Source organism: Pan troglodytes, chromosome 1, assembly GCF_028858775.2.
Source record: "Pan troglodytes isolate AG18354 chromosome 1, NHGRI_mPanTro3-v2.0_pri, whole genome shotgun sequence".
NCBI lineage: Eukaryota > Metazoa > Chordata > Mammalia > Primates > Hominidae > Pan > Pan troglodytes.
The window spans coordinates 208837099-208856471 of NC_072398.2; the positions used below are offsets into that span (position 1 = coordinate 208837099).

Consider the following 19373-nt stretch of genomic DNA (forward strand, 5'->3'; position numbering starts at 1 on the left):
TTGCAAGAGATTGTGAGCTCAGAGGAGGCGGATGTCATTGTAGGCTGGAAGGAATCGGGAAGGACTTCCTGAAAGAAGAGGAGAGAAGTTGAAGGAGTTCCCGGAGACAGCCATGCAAGCAAATCATTGCAGAACAGCCAGATGTGTGCAGTAACAGATACAGCTGGAAAGAAACAGCGTAAGGAGAGAAAAGACAGCTTTGTGAGAGCATCACAGAGAAGTCTTTGGACTTCTACAGACTCAGAGGATGAATGGGCTGGACACAGGAGAGAAGGCAGAGATGTCATGTAGCAGTGTCAGGAGAGAAGGCAGAGATGAGCATGTAGGTGGAGAGAAAGGCACAGGGGTGTGAAACAGCCCAGAGCACTGGAGGAATGACTGAGCCAAAAAGAGGGAGGTGGTGGCTGGGAAGACAGGCAGGGGGCGGATCAGGGAGGGTCTTGAATGCCAGGCTAAGAGGTTTAGAATTAATGCCATAGGCCATGGGGAACCATGGAGGGTTCTATGGAAAGAAATGACATGAACAGATTTGAGGTTTAGAAAAACACTCTGATGAAGAGGGAGTTAGGCTATGGATGGTGAGAGTGAAATTGGAGGCAGGAAACCCAGAAAGAAGGTTCTCCATTGGTCCCACTGAGAGTCAACTACTATGAAGGAAAAAAGGAATGAATTTGAGATCATTTAGAAAGTAAAATTGCAGCCAGGCATGGTTGTTCATCACTGTAATCCCAGCACTTTGGGAGGCCAAGGCAGGCAGATCACCTGAGGTCAGGAGTTGAGACCAGCCTGGCCAACATGATGAAACCCTGTCTCTACTAAAAAAAAAAAAAAAAAAAAAAAATACAAAATTAGCTGGGCATGATGGTGGGCACCTGTAATCCCAGCTACTTGGGAGGTTGAGGCAGGAGAATTGCTTGAATTTAGGAGGCAGATGTTGCAGTGAGTCGAGATCACACCACTGCACTCCAGCCTGGGCAACAGAGTGAGAATCCTTCTCAAAAAAAAAAGGAGTTCTAGACCAGCCAGGCCAACATGACAAAACCCCATCTCTACTAAAAATCCAAAAATTAGCTGGGCATGGTGGCGGGCACCTGTAGTCCCAGCTACTCAGGAGCTGAGGCATTAACAATCACCCAAACCCCGGAGGCGGAGGTTGTAGTGAGCTGAGATCGTGCCATTGCACTCCAGCCCAGGCAACAGAGTGAGTGAGACTCCATCACAAGGAAAAAAAAAAACAGTAAAATTGCTAGATCTTGTTTTAATTGTTGTAAAATAAAATTTGCCATTTTAACCTTTTTAAGTGTACAGTTCCTGCAGCAGCAAGTACATTCCCATTGTGCAACCATCACACCACCCACCTCCAGAACGTTTTCACAGCTGAAACCCTGTACCTATTAAATGCGAACTCCGCAACCCCTGGTAATACCATTCCGCTTCATCTCTATGAATTTGACTACTCTAGGTACCCTGTGTGAGTGGAATCATACAGTATTTGTCTTTTTGCGTCTGGCTTATTTCACCCAGCACAGACAGTGTCTTTAGGGTTCATCCATCATGCGACATGTGTCAGAATTTTCTTCCTTCTTCTTTTTTTTTTTTTTCTGTGTGTGTGTGTGAAACAGAGTCTCGCTCTGTCACCCAGGCTAGACTGCAGTGGCGTGATCTCGGCTCACTGCAACCTCCGCCTCCCAGGTTCAAGCGATTCTCCTGCCTCAGCCTCCCAAGTAGCTGGGACTACAGGTGCCCGCCACCACGCCCTGCTAATTTTTTGTATTTTTAGTAGAGACAGGGTTTCACCATGTTAGCCAGGATGGTCTCGATCTCCTGACCTCGTGATCTGCCTGCCTCGGCCTCCCAAAGTGCTGGGATTACAGGCAGAATTTCCTTCCTTCTTAAGGCTGAAGAGTATCTCATTGTATGTGGATACCACATTTTGTTTATCTGTTCAGCCATTGATGGACACTTGGGTTACTTCCCCTTTTTGGCTATTGTGTGCTGCTGTGAACATGATTGTACAAATATCTTTCTGAGCCCTGATTTCACTTTTTGGGGGGTATATGCCCAGAAGTGGAATTGCTGGATCATATGGTAATTTTATGTTTGATTTTTTAAGGAACCTCCACACTGTAGCCCACAGTGGCTGACCACTTCACATTCCCACCAGCAATGCACAAAATTCCAGTTCCTCCCCATCCTCACCAGCACTTGTTATTTTCTTTTTTTTTTATAATAGCCAATCTAGTGGGTGTGACATGGTCAATCGCTAGATCTTAATGAATGATTGTATGTGAGGAGTTGAGGGGATAAAAGAGTAAGGAAAAGGGAGGGAATGACTCCTGGGTTTGCAACAGGCCAACTGGGTGGTAGAAGATTCATCAGCTGAGTTGGGGTCTCTGGAAGGAGAAACAGGCACCAGGAAGAATTTGGGGTCGATTGAGCTTGAGGATACTATAGGACATCCTGGCTGAATATTCTGGTCTGGAGGCCTGGGAGAGTCTGTGCTGAAGATTCAAAGTCACCTGCATCTGATATGAAGAAGCCACAAGCAAGAACAAGACTGCTTAGGAAGTAGGAGATGCAGGAAAAAAGGGGGGCCCAGAACAGAAAACTGGGAGTCCCCATGTTTTATTAGAGGGACAATGAAGGTACCCACAAACAGAAACGGGAAGGTCAACGCAAGAGGTAAGAGGAAAACCAGGAAACACGTTCCAAAATTGCATAATAATCTAGGATTGGATTCTGCTACAAGCAGCAGAGAACACAAATCAGTGGCTTGATCAAGACACAGGTTCAGTTCTCTCCTTTGGGAAAGAAATGCAGAGGTAGGCAGCCCACTGTCTTCAGAGCCTGGGGCCCTTTCTCTCTTGCTCAGCTATTCTTAGCTCTGATTTCCATCTTCAAGGTCACCTCATGGTCACAAGATTGCTGCTGCAGCTCTAGCCATCACAGTCATGTTCCAGCAGCAAAAAGGAGGAATAAGCCAGAGCAGAAGACTTGCCTCCTAGTTGAGTGTTCCTGGAGGCCCTTTTCCACCCCGCCCCCTCTGGTTTTCACTTCCACCTCATTGGCCACTCCCAGGTACAGGGAAGGTTGATAAATGTGGTCCTTTAGCAGAGCACATTGTACTCCTGAATAAAATCTAGGCTCTGTTAGTAAAGAAGCAGAGGAGAATGGCCATAGGGGAGGCTCTAACACAGAGAGAGAAGAAGTTCCCAGAAGGAAAAAATGGCAGACGCATTGGCTAAGGCATAAAGGGTTAACCATTGGACTTGGCAACAAGATCATGGGCAGCATCCCTCTGCTGGCTGATGGGGGAGGGGAGATGGAGTTGGCAGTGGCCTGAAGCATGCAGGGGAGAAATGAAGACGTGTTCACTGACCACGATTGGGAAGTCCCAGGCCAAGGGAAGATCTTGGTGCCCAGAGAGAAGATGCAGGATCAAGAGAGGTTTGGGGTCCTTTACTTTGAGATGTGAGGATTTAGCCATGATAAGAAGCTAAGAGGGCTGAGCCAGAGAAGGAAGGAGAAGGAAGGGATGGGGGAGGGTGGGGAGGACTGCAGGTGTGAGGCCCCAGAGGAGATGGTGGGGAACAGGATCCAGAAGACAGTGGCAGGGACAGCCGGGCCCCAGGCAGGAGCCCTCAACTGGGGTTTCAGAGGACAGCAGGCGAAGAGGGGAGTGGAGGGGCCACTGTTGGGTGGGTGGGCGGGTGGAGAAGGCAAGCCAAGGCTGTGCCCACCAAGGGCCTGGGGACCTGCAGGACATAGGGGTGCCAGCAGCAGAGAAGGGGAAGGTGGGGCCAGTCAAGACTAGGAGTGTCGGGAAACAGATGGAGCCAGGGAGGCCTGGGGGAGAGAAGAGAGTGCTCCACTGGCCAGGCCTTTCAGGGGGCTGCACAGGAGGTCTCAGGGCAGGTGTAGTGTGGTGGGGGCCCAGGGGGTGGGAAGTGGTCACCATCAGAGAGTGGGGCTCAGCATTTAGCGTTTCAGGGGACAGTGGTCCTGAGGGATGATAAGGCCCAGGGTGGCAAGGTGGTGGGCCTGTGGAGGAGGGAGTCCCTGGAGATAAGAAGGTCCAGGAAGTGGCAGCCAGGGGGCTAGACAGGTCATCCATGATGTCACTAACATCACCCAGGATGGTGATGGGATGGGTGGAAGGAAAGAGCATGAGCCAAGTCTTCAAGGAATGCAGAAGGTGTCGGGGAGGTCAGCAGGGGACAGCAACGAAGAAGACCCCAGCCTGGCAGAGTGTGACAGGGACAGAGGAGTGTCCCCAAGGAAAGCAGGGTCCTGGGTGGGCAGGGGGTGCGGGGGAGCCATGCGCAGGCTGAGGGGGTCACAGAGAGGCCTGTGAGCTGTGAAGACATCCGAGACCTGTACCTGGAACCAAAGGCTTGGGCGAGGACAGACGGTGCTGGAAAGGAAGGCAAAGAAGTAAGAGGGTGAGAGAAGATCGAATGTTCAGGGCAGACTTGGTTATCCCATTTTAGAGATGAGAAAATGGAGGCCCAGAGAGGAGAAGAGATTCACCCAGGGTCACACAGGGAGTGATGAACTTGAGCAGGCCCCAGGCTTTTGCTCTGGCCACAAAAGCCTGCACGGGTGCCTTCCCCTCTCCAGGCCACAGTTTCCCCATCTGTAACAGGAGATCAGTGGGTGTGGTGGCTGGACCTTAGCTGTGACCCATGAAGATTTGGTGATGACGTAAGTTTTTGGAGTGAGAGATCGCCTTCCCTGGCCCTGCCCTTTTAACTGAGTCATCTCCAAAAAGGTAGACTTTCCAAATTCCCCCAACCCTGTGTTGGGTCCTCAGGGGGCTGAGTCACAGGGAAAGTCGAGACTGGGATGCAGGCGGTGATTGATGCACATGAGGTTGGGTTGCCTCCAGGACGGGTACCTACGTGCCCTCTTTCCCAAGAGCCTGCCTCTCACCCACCTCGGTCACCCACCTGGGTTGATCTGATCACAGCAAACCCTCTGCAGTGAACGAACGGCAGATGTTTATTCTCTCCTTTTCCACCTTTGTCCCTATCCACTCCTGTCCATCTTCTGCACGCTGCTGGAGCCATCTTCCCACGGCCACCTTGCTCCTTGTCCCTCCCCTGCTCTGAAGTCTTCCAGGGCTCCCCATCACCTATAGAAAGTCAAGTCCATCATCTAGCGTGCCAGGCCCTTCATGCTGCAGCCCCACGGCCCTCTGCAGCAACACCATGTGGTGCTCCATGCCAACTTCGTGCCAGGCCTTGGGTCATGCCATTCCCCCACCCACCCCCTTCCAATGAGGATGCCCTTTTGTCTCTGCCAATCCAAATTGCACAAATGTAAAACCATAACCCCAATGTCCCCATGTCCTCTGGGCTCACCCTGTTCTTAGTTTCAACCAATAATTATAATTAATAAAATAGTCCAAAACCCCACGCTCCGTACTGCAGGGTCTCCAATGCCCTTCTCAACACTGCTGAGGTCTCCCAAGCAGGACTTCTGTGTCCCTTCACCACTAGCTCTACCGTTGACCTGAGGCACATCCCCCCTGCACCCTGCTGCCTCCCAGCCTCTCTCTGCTCCCTAACGCTTCATTCCCCAAGCCCCCCACCCCACCCACACACAAGGCTGGGTGTACAACAGACTCTACTGAAGGTTTGGGGAAAGAGAGAGACTTCAGGACCTAACCAGCAGCAATACCAAACTGAATATTCCTAGACCCTCCCAGCCAGCCCGCTCTATGCCCCCTTGCCCCTGAGCACCCCCTCTGCTGAGGAACCCTGGCCCATCTCCACTCTGCTCCATGTCCCTAGGGCCTGCCAAAGTCCCACTCTCCAGCTGCCAGCACCTGCTCCTCACCTCACAGGGCCACGTCCTTCACTTTGCTCGGGAGGTGCAGGGGGAGACACCTGCCCTCTACTAAACAAAAAGGGCCTCTGAAGGGGATTTCCCGAAGCAAAAGTGCAGCCTCCTCCTGTTCCAGCCCCACCTCAAGCAGGGAGCAGCTGCCTTCAGTCCTTTATTTAAGTAACACTAGGTTTTTTTTAAGTGTTTTTTTCTCACAATGTGGAATGTTACAGACAGAGGTGGGACCATCAATTCCAATGTCATCACTTAACAGAGGCTGACTGAGACCCACGGGTCAGGATCCCACCCAAAGAAAGCTCAGCAATTTAGTGCCCTGCCTGGGGCAGAACCTAGTTCTCTGACTCCAGATCTGGGGCATCTGTATTCCCCACAATGCCTGCTCTTCCACATCCAGAACAAGGAGGGGAGGTGGTGAGGAGGAACTGATATTTACTGAGCACCTACTATGTGCCGGGCACAGTGCTAAGCATTTTCTATGCATCATGTCATTTAATCCTCACATCTACCCTTAACGTAGGAACTGCTGTTATCCCCCTTTTACAATGAGCAAACTGACCTCCAAAGAGGAAGCCCTAGTCAGTTGTCCAGTGTCCCTCAGCTTGGTTGGAATTACAACCAAGACCAACTCTTTAAGGAATTAACCCGGTTTGGTCCGAGGCAGGGTTCTTATTCTTCATAACAGTAAAAGCAAACATTTGTGGACTCTTTGACAGGCAGCAGACTCAAAATCTCACAGGATTTATCATGTTTAATCTTCACAGTAATTCCAGAAAGCATGTAGGATTATTCCCATTTTACAGATGAGGAAACCAAGGCTCAGAGAAGTAAGGTGACCTGCCCAAGCTCTCACAGGTGATGAGTGGCAAAGATATATTCAAGCCTAGATTCATCCAGTCCAAGCCGCTCTCCCCACTCCTCTCCCCAGGAACCCCCCTCATCCCTTCCTGCTGGGAAGGCCAGGCGTGGCCACAAAGGCCAGCCCCTATGCCTGCCAACTGCCTCTTGCCAGCTTTGGGGCCTCCTTTTTTCCCCACTTGCGAATTCACTTCTGGGCACCTGAGGACCCTTCAGTTTGGAAGGTGGTTCTGCTCATGGTGCCAGCATAGCAGATGTAGTCCCTCCATCCCCGCTCCCAAGTCTCAACAGAAAGGATTAGATGTGGAGCTAGGAAGCCCCCGGGGCAAAGTCCCAGCTGCTAGGCCCAGGCAACTCCTGGAGCTGGACAATGAGTGCCACTCAGGGACTGAATCAGCTGATCCAAAATAGGGCACTACCCTTCCTCCAGGCACTATCACCACTACCCTGGTAATACCATTCTGCCTCGTCTCTATGAATTTGACTACTCTAGGTACCTCGTGTAAGAGGAAATCATACAGTATTTGTCTTTTTGCATCTGGCTTATTTCACCCAGCATACTATCTTCTAGGTTCATCCATGATGCAGCGTGTATCAGAATTTCCTTCCTTCTCAAGGCTGAAGAGTATCTCGTTGTATGTGGAAACCACATTTTGTTTATCTGTTTCCTCCCTGTTGATGCCCTGGCTCTCAGTTCTGGGCGGCGACAGCTGGAGAGACATGGGTGCCTCTGTCTCAGGAGTTGGGAGTGGACATTTGCGATTTGAGGGGTGTCTCCCTTACAGCTGCTTGATTGCAAACAGAATCCGATTTGACTTCCTGGTGCTCAAGGGGCATTTACTGGGAGGCAGTGGAGAGCTCACAGTATGGAGAGGAGGCTGGAAAACCAGGTTCAGACTCAAGTCCAGGACAAGGAGGGCTTGGGTCTGTCCTAGCAGCCCCAGTAGCATCTCATCATGTCCCATGGGCTCTGACGCAACCAAACAATGAGCAGGTTGGCTTAGGCAGGTCACGTGATCCACCTCTAAGAGGGAGGAGCCTCGCCCATAACAGGTGGACTAAGAGTAGGCAGGGAAGGATCTCAGGGTTCCTGGATCCTGGATCCTGCATGGTCAAACCCAACCAACTGCCTCAACAGAGGGCCTCAGACGTTTCTGGCATCTGTCTAGACTTGAGGCTTCTCAGGCTTGCTTCTGTGCTTCTTCCATCATACTAAGAGTTCCCCCTAGACCAGGCAGGGTGATGCTTCCACACACAGAAGGAAGGAAGGAGAGAGGGATGGAAGAAGGGAGAGGGAGGGAGGAGGAAGGTGAGCTTTTAAAGCACCAATGATGAGTTTAACTTAGTGCTGAGCTCTTTCACATAAGTTATCCCTGCAAATAAGGAAAGGGAATCCTAGCAGAGCAAACAAACTGTGAGAAGGCATGGAGGTGTGAGACAGCGGGATCGCCGGGTGGTCCAGGGCTGGAGGGGGCAAGGAAGACAGGGCAGGGGAGGAAACTGGAGGTGGGGGCAAGGGCCTGATAAACAGGAGCCTGGAACACTAGGCTAAGAAGCTGGGCTCTCACTGAAGACTGGGCAGCCACTGAGGCTTGGCCTGGCCTCTGTCTCCCCAGTGCAGCCCAGGATCTAGCCACCTGCTAGCTACCCAGCCCACCCCACAGAATGGGGCCCTCCTGGGAAATGTGCCTGGCTGAGCCCAGGAAGCCCTTCCAGAAAACTTCCCGGCCTCCAAGTTCAGACCCTCCATTTGGTAAGGCCTTCATCTGGGTCCAGCCTATGCCACCCTCTACCAGGGCCAAACAGACAAGCAACAAAAGACACAGGCCCAGCGGCCACCTGGCCAGCCTGTCTGCAGAGGGGCAGGAAGGGGAGCTCTTAGCAGAAATAAAAACACAACAATGGTAATTTTTTTCTGAGATGGGGTCTTGCTCTGTCCCTCAGGCTGGAGTGCAATGGCGCGATCTCCGCTCACTGCAACCTCCGCCTCCCGGGTTCAAGCGATTCTCCTGCCTCAGCCTCCAAAGTGGCTGGGACTACAGGCATGCACCACTAGACCTGGCTAATTTTTTTTGTATTTTTAGTTGAGACGGGGTTTCACCATGTCGGCTAGGCTGGTCTCGATCTCCTGACCTCGTGATTCGCCCGCCTCAGCCTCCCAAAGTGCTGGGATTACAGGCATGAGCCACTGCACCTGGCACAACAATGGTAATTTTTAAACTACTTTTATGAGGCTAAAAATGAGCTGGAAAACAAAATAATCACTACTTCCAAGCTAGATAAAAACATACAATTTTGTTCTTATTTAGTTATCTCAACTAAAATGATGCTTGGCCTGGTGGCCAGAGATTCATTATATGATTGGATCAGCGTGTTAACGATTGCCAGCTGCAGATCTCTCTACAACTGAGCTGCTCAAATGCCACTGTCCCTGTAGATCATCCTCCCTTGGGCAGGTCTGTCCAAGGTGCCTGCTGACCTATGCCACCAAGGTATACACAGCCGTGACCCGTGAGGGCAGGGCAGTAAAGCCTTGGGTTGTGGAGTCAGTAGGATCTGAGTGGGGATTGAGAGAGCAGCCTTACATATCTAGAGGTCAGTCGGTCAATGGCCAAGGAACAACCTGGACTTAAACCCAGATGCATTTCAAAGCCATGAAACCTTGGCCAAGTCACTTCACCTCTCGGAGCCTCAACTTCCTCTTCTGTGAAATGGAGATAATAACAACGACCCCTCAGAACTGTGAAATTAAGAAATCAGATGCAAAGGTGCTTAGTCCAGTGAGATCCACATAGTAAGCCCACAGAAAACGGCCACTTTCCTTGGTCTACCCCACTGGGCTGGTTGAACGCTTTCTCTTGCCCATTGCCCAAATCTCTATCCCAGCCCTATCTCTGAACCAGCCCTGTCTCCGAAGTGCCCCCAGCCCTATCTCCAAAGCGTGCAGGAAGATAGCACTCCTTTATAAGGCATCTACAAGAAGCCGGGCTCACTGGGTGGGTCTGGGCCAACCTCAGATGCAGATGCTTCCTGGGACTATCCTGGAGCCCACGGGCATGAGGTGTGAAGGCTGCCGCCGGGTGATAACCTGCCCTGAGTCACCGCAACAGACAAAGCCTGACGCCTCCCCATGCAACAGCCCCACCACCAGGTGAGGCCTATTTATCTGCAATATCTTGATCGGCCAAGCCAGCGCGCCAGGGCTGGTAGGGCATTTGGTGAAAACCCAAGTCTGAACCTGCCAGGCCTTGTGCGCTGGGCTCCACTCCCTGGGCAGGGCCACATGGGACGGTTCATCAACCGGTGTCTGAAGGCAGCAGCGCCGCTGGCCCCCACTCTCTCCGTTCTGTCCACAGCTCCAGGCTGCTTCCTGTAATGGCCAGGTCTCTGCTCCAAGCCCTCACCTGCCAGAGGGTGCACACTCCTGGGCCACAGGTCAGATGCTGGCTGGAGAGGGGTTCTGCAGGTAAATGCACGGAGTCTGGAGCCAGACTGCCTGGGGATGCATCTTGATCTGGAACTTGCTAGCAATGTGACCTTGAGCAAGTAACACAGCCTCTCCACGCCCCGGTTTCCTCACCTGCAGAGTAGAGAGAATAGTCACCTACCTTGTAGATTCATGGTGTGGATAAGGAGCTGAGAAACAGCTCATCATAAACACTCCCCAGTTTTGCCTTTTTTAAAAGTCGAGGCAACGTTTAAAAATAAGATTCCCACTTTGGGAGGCCAAGGCGGGAGGATCACGAGGTCAGGAGATCGAGACCATCCTGGCTAACACAGTGAAACCCCGTCTCTACTAAAAAAAAAAAATACAAAAAAGTTAGGTGGGCGTGGTGGCGGGCACCTGTAGTCCCAGCTACTCGGGAGGCTGAGGCAGGAGAATGGCGTGAACCTGGGAGGCGGAGCTTGCAGTGAGCCGAGATCGTGCCACTGCACTCCAGCCTGGGCGACAGAGCGAGATTCTGTCTCAAAAAAATAAAAATAAAAATAATAAAAAAATAAAGATTCCACAGAGAAATCTCAATTTCTGGCTTTTCTTGAAAAAAATCAAAAAATTTGGAAAGACAAGTTCCTGCAAGGCACCGACTGGCATTCCTTTTGGATCAGTCGTTCTCAGTCCCAGCTGTATCTTAGAATCCAATTAGAATCACTGGGCAAACCGGGGACAGTGCCTCACACCCGTAATCCCAGCACTTTGGGAGGCTGAGGCAGGAGGATCGTTTGAGTCTGGGAAGTTGAGGCTGCAGTGTGCTCTGATCACACCACAGCGCTCCAGCCTGGGCAACAGAGCGAGAATCTGTCTAAAAAAGAAAGAAAAGAAAAAGAATCACCTGAGCAGATATTAGAATATTTTGCTGAGCCCCACTCTGGACCTATGAAGTCAGAAACTCTGGGCATGGGGTCCAGGCAGCCTACATTGTCAAAGCATCCCTGATGATTCCGGTGGGTAGCCAGGGTTTAGGGCCACTGCTTTAGGTAGACTTTTCAGCTGTCCACAGTGACATTTGCCCTTTATCATTACACTGTGGCTTCTTTTAATTAGCACTTATTGGATCCCTACTCTTGTAAAAATGGGAAATAGAAGCCAGACCCAGAAGGTCATGGGGTCTTCCTTATACTTGAAAGACTCAGCTCATTCCAGTGCCTGCCTGGTCGCCAAAAGCAGCAGCCTGTGACCGTGGTCTCCGCCTCCTCTTTGGCCAAGCCCCATCCATATGTTGCTTCAAGACAGAGAACCCCCGAGTCCTCATCTCTAATCTAACCTCCTCTTTCTGAACACATCAGAAACTCTTGCTTCTCAGTGCCTTCACCTCCAATGCCTCTCCTGACTTCTTCCCTAACAAACTTCATTTTTTTTTTTTTTAAGAGACGGAGTTTTGCTCTGTCGCCCAGGTTGGAGTGCAGTGGCTCAATCCTGGCTCACTGCAACCCCCATCTGCCAGGTTCAAGCAATTCTCCTGCCTCAGCCTCCTGAGTAGCTGGGACTACAGGCACATGCCATCACTCCCCACTAATTTTTGTATTTTTTAAAACAGAGATGGGGTTTCATCACGTTGGCTAGGCTGGTCTCGAACGCCTGACCTCAAGTGATCGGCCCACCTCGGCCTCCCAAAGTGCTGGGATTACAGGCGTGAGCCACCGTGCCTGGCCCTAGCAAACTCATATTCATCTGTCATGGCTCCACTTGAGGACCACCTCCTCCAGGAAGCCCTTCTCAACCTGCCAGGCAGAGTTGGAATCTTTCTCCTTGTCCCAGGAGCATCTCGTGCATCTCGTGATGCTTCACACTAAGACACAGGATTCATTCCTTAGGGGTCTGCTCCCCACAAGATTGGGAGCTTTTCAAGAATGGAGTCACCTGTGGAGGCCCAAGGCCTAGTTTAGGACCCAGACATAATCAGGAGTTCAGTGAGCATCAGTTCAATTTCCACATGGCCACCAGTCCTCCGTGGGCCCTCTCAGGCAGAATCTAAAAGAAACCACAGAAGAAACTTCCCTCTCATTCAAATCTCCAGTCCCTACAAAAGGTAGCCCCTAAAGCTTTGCAAAGTGAAGTCAAGGTCAGGCCACCCAGTCATTCCCATGGCTTCTCATTGGCTCTGATTGTGTCATTCCCCCCATCCCGGAGCCAATCACTGTGGCCAGGGAAATCCAGTGCTCAGATTGGCCAGATCTGAGTCAAATGCCACCTCTGGAGTCAGTGAAAGGAGCTAATCCCCCAGAACTCTCTTTGAGTGTTGTCTTGGAAGGAGGGAAAGTGGGTCTTGGCAGGCATGAAGGATGGAGTGTCACTATGGTCCTGAAAGACACGCCCTCTGCTCATCACGCCCCCACAGCTGTGGTTCTAACATTTTCAAGAGAAGCACGCCTTCTCCATGCGAACATTTTCCCAGGTTGTACATTTTGTGTTGCTTATATGAGAAATTACCTAATGATAATTTTTTAATGTGAATTCAGGAATTCTTCGGAACTGATTGGTATTTTAGTCATCACTTCAGCATCAATACCTACATGTGTGTTATGTATTCAGCCTGCAGACAATGCCGGAAGCACTATGAATATGAACAGGAGGACCGTTTCCACTCCTCTTGGCCTTCCCAAGAAAGCTCGTGGGAAATTGACAAGGCTTCTCAATGAACAACAGACCCCTCTCCCACCACGTCACAGCCCCTCAGCAGGTGTATCACTGAGGACTTTTTGGTTGCAACAACAGAAATGACCTTTGCTGACTTCAGCTAAAGGAAATATGTTGGAAGGCTACTGGGAGTTCACAGGACCCACAGGGGTCCTGGGGGTCCTTGGTCCTCGGGAACCAAGGATGCTCCAGAGGTGCAAGGACAGAAGGCACAGCATTGGGCTCGCGACCTGAATAGTATAGTGAGGATCCTGCCTAGGAAGGGACGGATCAGTCCCTTCAGCTCAAGATAGAGTGCCAGTGAGGAAGCTTCTGTTTAGCCTGCCTTTAGCTAAGGGAAAGTGAGACCCCTGAGATAATTCCAGCAAAGAAAAGCAGAATAGTGGCCTGCAGGAGAGTGGGTGTGGAAGCCAGGAGCAAGGAATACTCCCTACAGTGGTGACACACCCTTCAGGTGGCTCCGATTGGGATCCACCCTCCTCAATCAGGAGACTACTCACTTTGAGTATGACGGTCAATTATTTCACTATTAGAGTTGCCACCACCTTTTTTTTCCCCCCCCCTTTTTGGTTATTCTGGAAGCATTCACTTGGATTTTTCCCTGCTCTGGTTTTCTGTATGTTTCTATAATCTTTCGGCTCCTGGGTGGTCTGGTTTCCTACAGGCAGCAGAGTCAGCTGGTTCTCACAGAGTCCATGTGCTCATGGAGGAAATGTGGCCTGAGCCGATGTCGCCCCACCCACGGAGAGGAAGTGACAGCCACACAAGGTGGAGGGATGTATAGGCTGTATCCACAAGGGTGATTTTGGTTACAAGGAACAGAAAACCCAATTCAAACAGCCCTAAACAATAAAGGTGATTTATGGGCCCACATTATTGAAAGGTCCTTCAGGAAAGGCTTGATCCAGCAGCTAACCAGTGCCAGCAAGAGCCCAGTTATTTTTCTCTCACTTGGTCTGCCATTTTTAAGACTGGCTTCCTTTATAGGCACAAGACACTTGCCAGAAGTTCCCAAGACAAACGTGTGACAGGTCTGGGTCATATGCCCAACCTTAAACCAATCACTGAAATGCACTTAATGACTTAGTTTTGCCCCTCCCTGGCATCAGAAGTGGAGACAGTCCCTGGAACTCCATGGATCTCCAAACCAAGATCAAGGTTATCTGGGAAGGGGTAGATACTGGGCAACAACCCGCCCACACAGGTCCGCTGCCCTGGGCAGCAAGGGACATGGGAATTGGTGAATTAACCATCATCATTGCAGCTGCCTTCATGTACTATATTAAGCATTTCACATGCATGAGTTATATGATTTAATGGACTGTCACAGAACCCTGGGATGTGGCCTGCTAATCCTATTTTGCAGATAAAGAAGCAGGTTAAATGAAGTGACATGAAGCATCATAGCTGGGGTGAGTCAGAGGCAGGACTTGAAGCCAGAACTATCAGACGCCAAAATCCATTTCCTTACCTCTACCTGCACCTTGCCTCTCGATTATGTGCAAGGCTCTGCTGGGGACACCAGGAAGAGGAGCACATTTACTCAAGAGGCCTTAACTGAGCACCTACTATGTACGTGTCAGGCATCCTGCCAGACTCATTGGGGTATAATCCCTACCTTTGGTGAGGTTCTTTTTTTTAGCGACAGGGTCTTGCTCTGTCACCCAGGCTAGAGTGCAGTGGCACAATCATGGCTCACTGCAGCCCCCAACTCCTGGGCTCAAGGGATCCTCCTGATCCTTCTGCCTCAGCCTTCCAAGTAGCTGGGACTACAACAGGCACGCACCACCATGCCTGGCTAATTTTTTGTAAAGAAGGAGTCTTGCTATGTTGCCTGGGGTGGTCTTGAACTCCTGGCCTCAAGTGATCCTCCTGCCTCGGCCTCCCAAAGTGCTGGGGTTATAGACATGAGCCCCCACGCCCAGCCTCTGTGATGTTCTTGATCTGGAAAGGAAACAGTCCCAAATCCACAATGACAACCCCACGGGAAGTACTATTTATTGTTGTGTTGTACAGCGATGTCTTTGGGCACTTCCCAAGCATTATCTCACTGAACCCTTACAACAAGCTCTGGGAAATTGATTCCTGAGTTAACAGACAGACAATAAGATTAAGTGACTCCAGGTCATTCAGATGGTCGGGTAACCCAGTCTCACTTTCCAGGAGTCGAAGGGTCATTCAGGAAGGCTGGATCAGTGGGAAGACAGCCATGGCAGGTACAGGTCCACTGGGGATTGAAGGCCTGGAGGAAGGGAGGGGCACTGTAGATAGTGGTGGGCAGGGAAGGCTTCCTGGAGAACAAGTTTGGCTGAGCCATGGAGAACAAGAGTAGAAATTGAAGGTGCCCAGGCTGGCGCTGGTGCCAACCACCTCTTGCAGGTGCTCTGGGGAGCTGCCTTAGCAATATTCCCACCTCTGAAAATTCCTATCCCAGAATCTCCGGCAGGGAAACATGCTTGACTGTCTCGGTCGTGCTCAAACCCCAAGGCCAGCATGAGAGAATTCTAATCCTGGACTGAAGCTTGCAGGCCCCTACTCAGTACCAAGGCTTCATCTCAGCCTTGCAATCAACCTGCAAGGTGGGAATTGCAAACATCACTTTACAAGCAAGGACACTGAATGGTGGAGGGAGCCAGAGCTCAGAAGTCACCAGGCTCAGAGCACCAGGCTTAAGAACCAAGGATGCCACGGAGGTACAAAAACAGAAGGTGCACCGCTGGGCTCAGGACCCAAATAATATAGTGAAGATCCTGCCTAGGATTCTACCTCCAGGCCTGACCACAGTCCCTGCTTGTCCTGAGACACTAAAATTCCCCAGGTGCATATACTGGGGATATACCCAGCTTTGCATATCCTGGCTGTCAGAGGTAGAGGAGGCTGGTGTCCTTCCTGAGTCATCCTCCCCTAGGCTTTCCTCTGACCTGGGCTCCTGGCTGTGGACTTTCTAGAACCCTCAGGAAAACTCATTTGCCTTGGGAGTATCCTCAGCAGGGAGCTGGGTTCCCCAAGCCTCTCTAAACCCGCCACTCATTTCTTAGAGCCTTAACGGAGAAGATAAAGGCAGGGAAAGAGAACCATGGAGAAGAAGAATGTGTGTTTTAAAGACAGACAGGCCTGGGTTTGTATTGTATTAAGCATTTCACATGCATGAGTTACAGACTCAACTACTCACCTGCTGTGTGACCTTGGGAAGCCATCCCCTGTCTCTGAGCCTCAGCTTCCAGTGCTGTTAAATGAGGGGCAACAGGCAGGGCGTGGTGGCTCACACCTGTAATTCCAACACTTTGGGAGGCTGAGACAGGTGGATCACCTAAGGTCAGGAGTTCAAGACCAGACTGACCAACATGGTGAAACCCTGTCTCTACTAAAACTACAAAAATTAGCTGGGTGTGATGGCAGGTACCTGTAATCCCACCTACTCAGAAGGCTGAGGCAGGAGAATTGCTTGAACCTGGGAGGCGGAGGTTGCAATGAGCCAAGACTGTGCCAGTGCACTCCAGCCTGGGTGACAAGAGCAAAACTCCATCTCAAAAGAAAAAAAAAAAATGTGGGGCAATAATCCCCACTCCATAGGACTGGGGTCCTACAGAGCAAGCCAGAAATCTAGAAGCTGTCCTTTAAGTGTTTTTCTCTCCCTACCCCTTCCCCCATCCAATCAAGCACCAAGTCCTATTAATTTTACCTCCAAAATGTATCTCAAATTCATCCACCTCCTTCTGTCTCTGGTGCCATTTCCCTCCTTCATGCCCTCTCCTGCCTGGGCTAGTACCATGGCCAACCAGCTGGTCTCTCAGCACCTGCTCATCCCCTCCATCCACCCTTCATAATACAGCCAGGGAGATCTCCACAGAACTTACACTCCATGACGCCACCCCCAGTTAAAACTCTCCTGTGGCTTCCTATTGCTCTCGAGGAAACTCCAAAATTGTTACTGTCACCTCCCCACAGAAGCCCAAATGGTCTGACCCTAGTTGTTCCTCACTTGTGCCCAACTTCATGGTAGTTCTGTTCCCTCTGCTTAAAACAATCTTCCCCATCCTAGGCCAGTTAACTCACTGATATGGTTTGGCTGTGTCCCCACCCAAATCTCATCTTGAATGGCAGCTCCCATAATTCCCATGTGTTGTGGGAGGCACCCGGTGGGAGACAATTGAATCATGGGGGCAGTTTCCCCCATACCGCTCTCGTGGTAGTGAATAAGTCTCATGAGATCTGAAGGTTTTATAAGGGGTTTCCCCTTTCGCTTGGCTCTCTCTCTCTTGTCTGCCACCACCCAAGACATGCCTTTTGCTTTCCACCGTGATTGTGAGGCCTCCTCAGCCTCACTCCCCTCCACTCGTGTGGAACTGCGAATACATTAAACCTCTTTTTCTTTATAAATTACCCGGTCTCAGGTATGTCTTTATCAGCAGCGTGAAACAGACTGCTTATGATTCAAATCTCCATTCAAAGGCCACTTCCTCCACGAAGCCTTTCTTGATTTCTCAGACCCATATTTATTTTTTTTATGTATTTTGTTTGTTTTTGTTTTTGAGACAGAGTCTCACTGGGTAGCCCTGGCCGGAGTGCAGTGGTGCAATCTCAGCTCACTGCAACCTCTGCCTCCCGAGTTCAAGCGATTCTCCTGCATCAGCCTTCTGAGTAGGTGGGATTACAGGAGCCCGCCACCATGCCTGGCTAATTTTTTTTTTTTTTTTTTTTTTTTGTATTTTTAGTAGAGATGGAGTTTCACCATGTTGGCCAGGCTGGTTTTGAACTCCTGACCTCAAGTGATCTGCCTACCTCAGCCTTCCAAAGTGCTAGGATTACAGGCATGAGCCACCACGCCCAGCCTGACCCACATTTATTGATTTCACCTCGTACTTCTTTGTAGCACCAGTCACAATGATAATTACATTAAGTATTGGTTAAATTGGTCCCTGAATGTCCATCTTCCCACTCATAGACACATTGCTTTTTGCCTCTTTCTCAGGATAACGATTTCACCCACATCCAATGGTGTCAAAAGTGGGTCTGGATTTAGCCCGGACGTACGGATGTTGATAGAGGGCAGAGGCGCTGCAGGGAGACTGGTGAGGGCAGCCACCTTCCCTGCACCGTGGAGAATGCCCAGATGAGAATGAAGCCCCAGACAGAGAAAGCAGAAGCAGGAGGCAGAGAGAGCAGCTAAGGCCAAAAATGTTGTTTTGCCCTGAAGCCAGCACGTCTGAAAGTCTCCCAATTACATGATCCTCTCCCCGCTGCACTGTGTTTTGCTTTGCTTTGCTGAAGGTGGTTTCACCTCGCAATTCCAGACTGCAAGTGCCTCGAAGACAGAGCCTGTGTTTGTCTTCACTGCTGTACCCCAGGCCTAGTTCAGAGCCTGGATTGATCACTATTTGTGGGCTGAATAAATGAAATGGAAAGTAGACAGCCCATGGTATGGGATCAGAAAAGACTCATGATTAATAAGAAACCAGACGCTGTCTTTCTCTCCCATCACACAGGAAGCAGCGGGCTCAACCAGAGCAGAAGCCTCCCTGGGGTCCTGTTGCCAGGACCCTGCTCCCTGGGGAGGAGACAATCCCAGCCCTCCCACATGGCCTGGCTTCTCTGTAGCCAGCATTCTAGGACAGAAGACGCCCTCTTGGGCCCTCCCGCTCATGGCCTCCACCTTGCTCTCACAACCCGAGGCCTCCCATTTCCTTCCTTCACTTCCCGGAATATTCCAGAGCTGACCTACCACCACCCATGGCACGCCCAAGTAGCCAAGGTGACTGTTTACCCTCTGCCCTTAGAAACCATCTCTGGCTGGTGGCAGCGGCCACCCCACACAGCTGCCCTCTGCCCACAGACTGACTGAACAAGCAAAGGTGCTTCCTGCTAGGATTGGCACTGCCAGGCTGGGTTTCCCACCCCTCCCCAGCCCCTGCCCCCACTGCTCCTGGCCCACCCCAGCTCCCCACAGCCCCAGATGCTACACACCTCTGGTCAGTCTGGGAGCAAGGGGAGCCAGGAGCAGAACTCACCCCTTCCGGATCCTCTGGCCACACTGTCCAAGGTCCAGCAACACCCAGGTGGCACACGGGGACTGCTCCTGCCTTGGCAGCCAGAGAGGTCTGGGCCAACCCGCTCCCCTGCTACCTGCAGCTTCCTGACCTCAGGCAGTGGCTCCACCTCTCTGAACCGCAGTTACTGGATGTTACTCATGACGCAGTGACGCAGCAGCGTGAGGATGACAGCTGTAGCCACCCCAGGGGCTGCTCTGACAATGAAACTAGCACAGTGCCGGCATGGGACTCAACACTGACTGACCGAGGGTGCTGTCAGGAGGGCCACCATTCCCTGAGGGGACACAGAGGTTCACCTTTGTTCTGAGGTGATACTGAGAGCTTCATCCCCTTCCTGAGGGGACACTGAGGGCTCCATCCCCTTCCTGAGAAGACACTGAGGGCTCCATCCCCTTCCTGGGGACACTGAGAGCTTCATCCCCTTCCTGAGGGGATGCTGAGGGCTTCATCCCGTTCCTGAGGGGATACTGAGGGCTTCATCC

At 51.1% G+C, this 19373-nt stretch overlaps 1 long non-coding RNA gene across 1 annotated transcript in view; it reads right to left on the minus strand.

Annotated features, from left to right (window-relative positions):
* The window catches only part of LOC129143479 (uncharacterized), a 109487-nt gene extending 90498 nt beyond the window's left edge, over positions 1-18989 (minus strand). Inside the window, exons 1-2 of the long non-coding RNA XR_010154773.1 lie at positions 18850-18989; positions 10110-10285 (exon numbers count right to left, since the gene is read on the minus strand). This is a non-coding gene — a long non-coding RNA (uncharacterized LOC129143479). The remainder of the gene's footprint in view (positions 1-10109; positions 10286-18849) is intronic.
* Between the last annotated feature and the right edge of the window lie 384 nt (positions 18990-19373).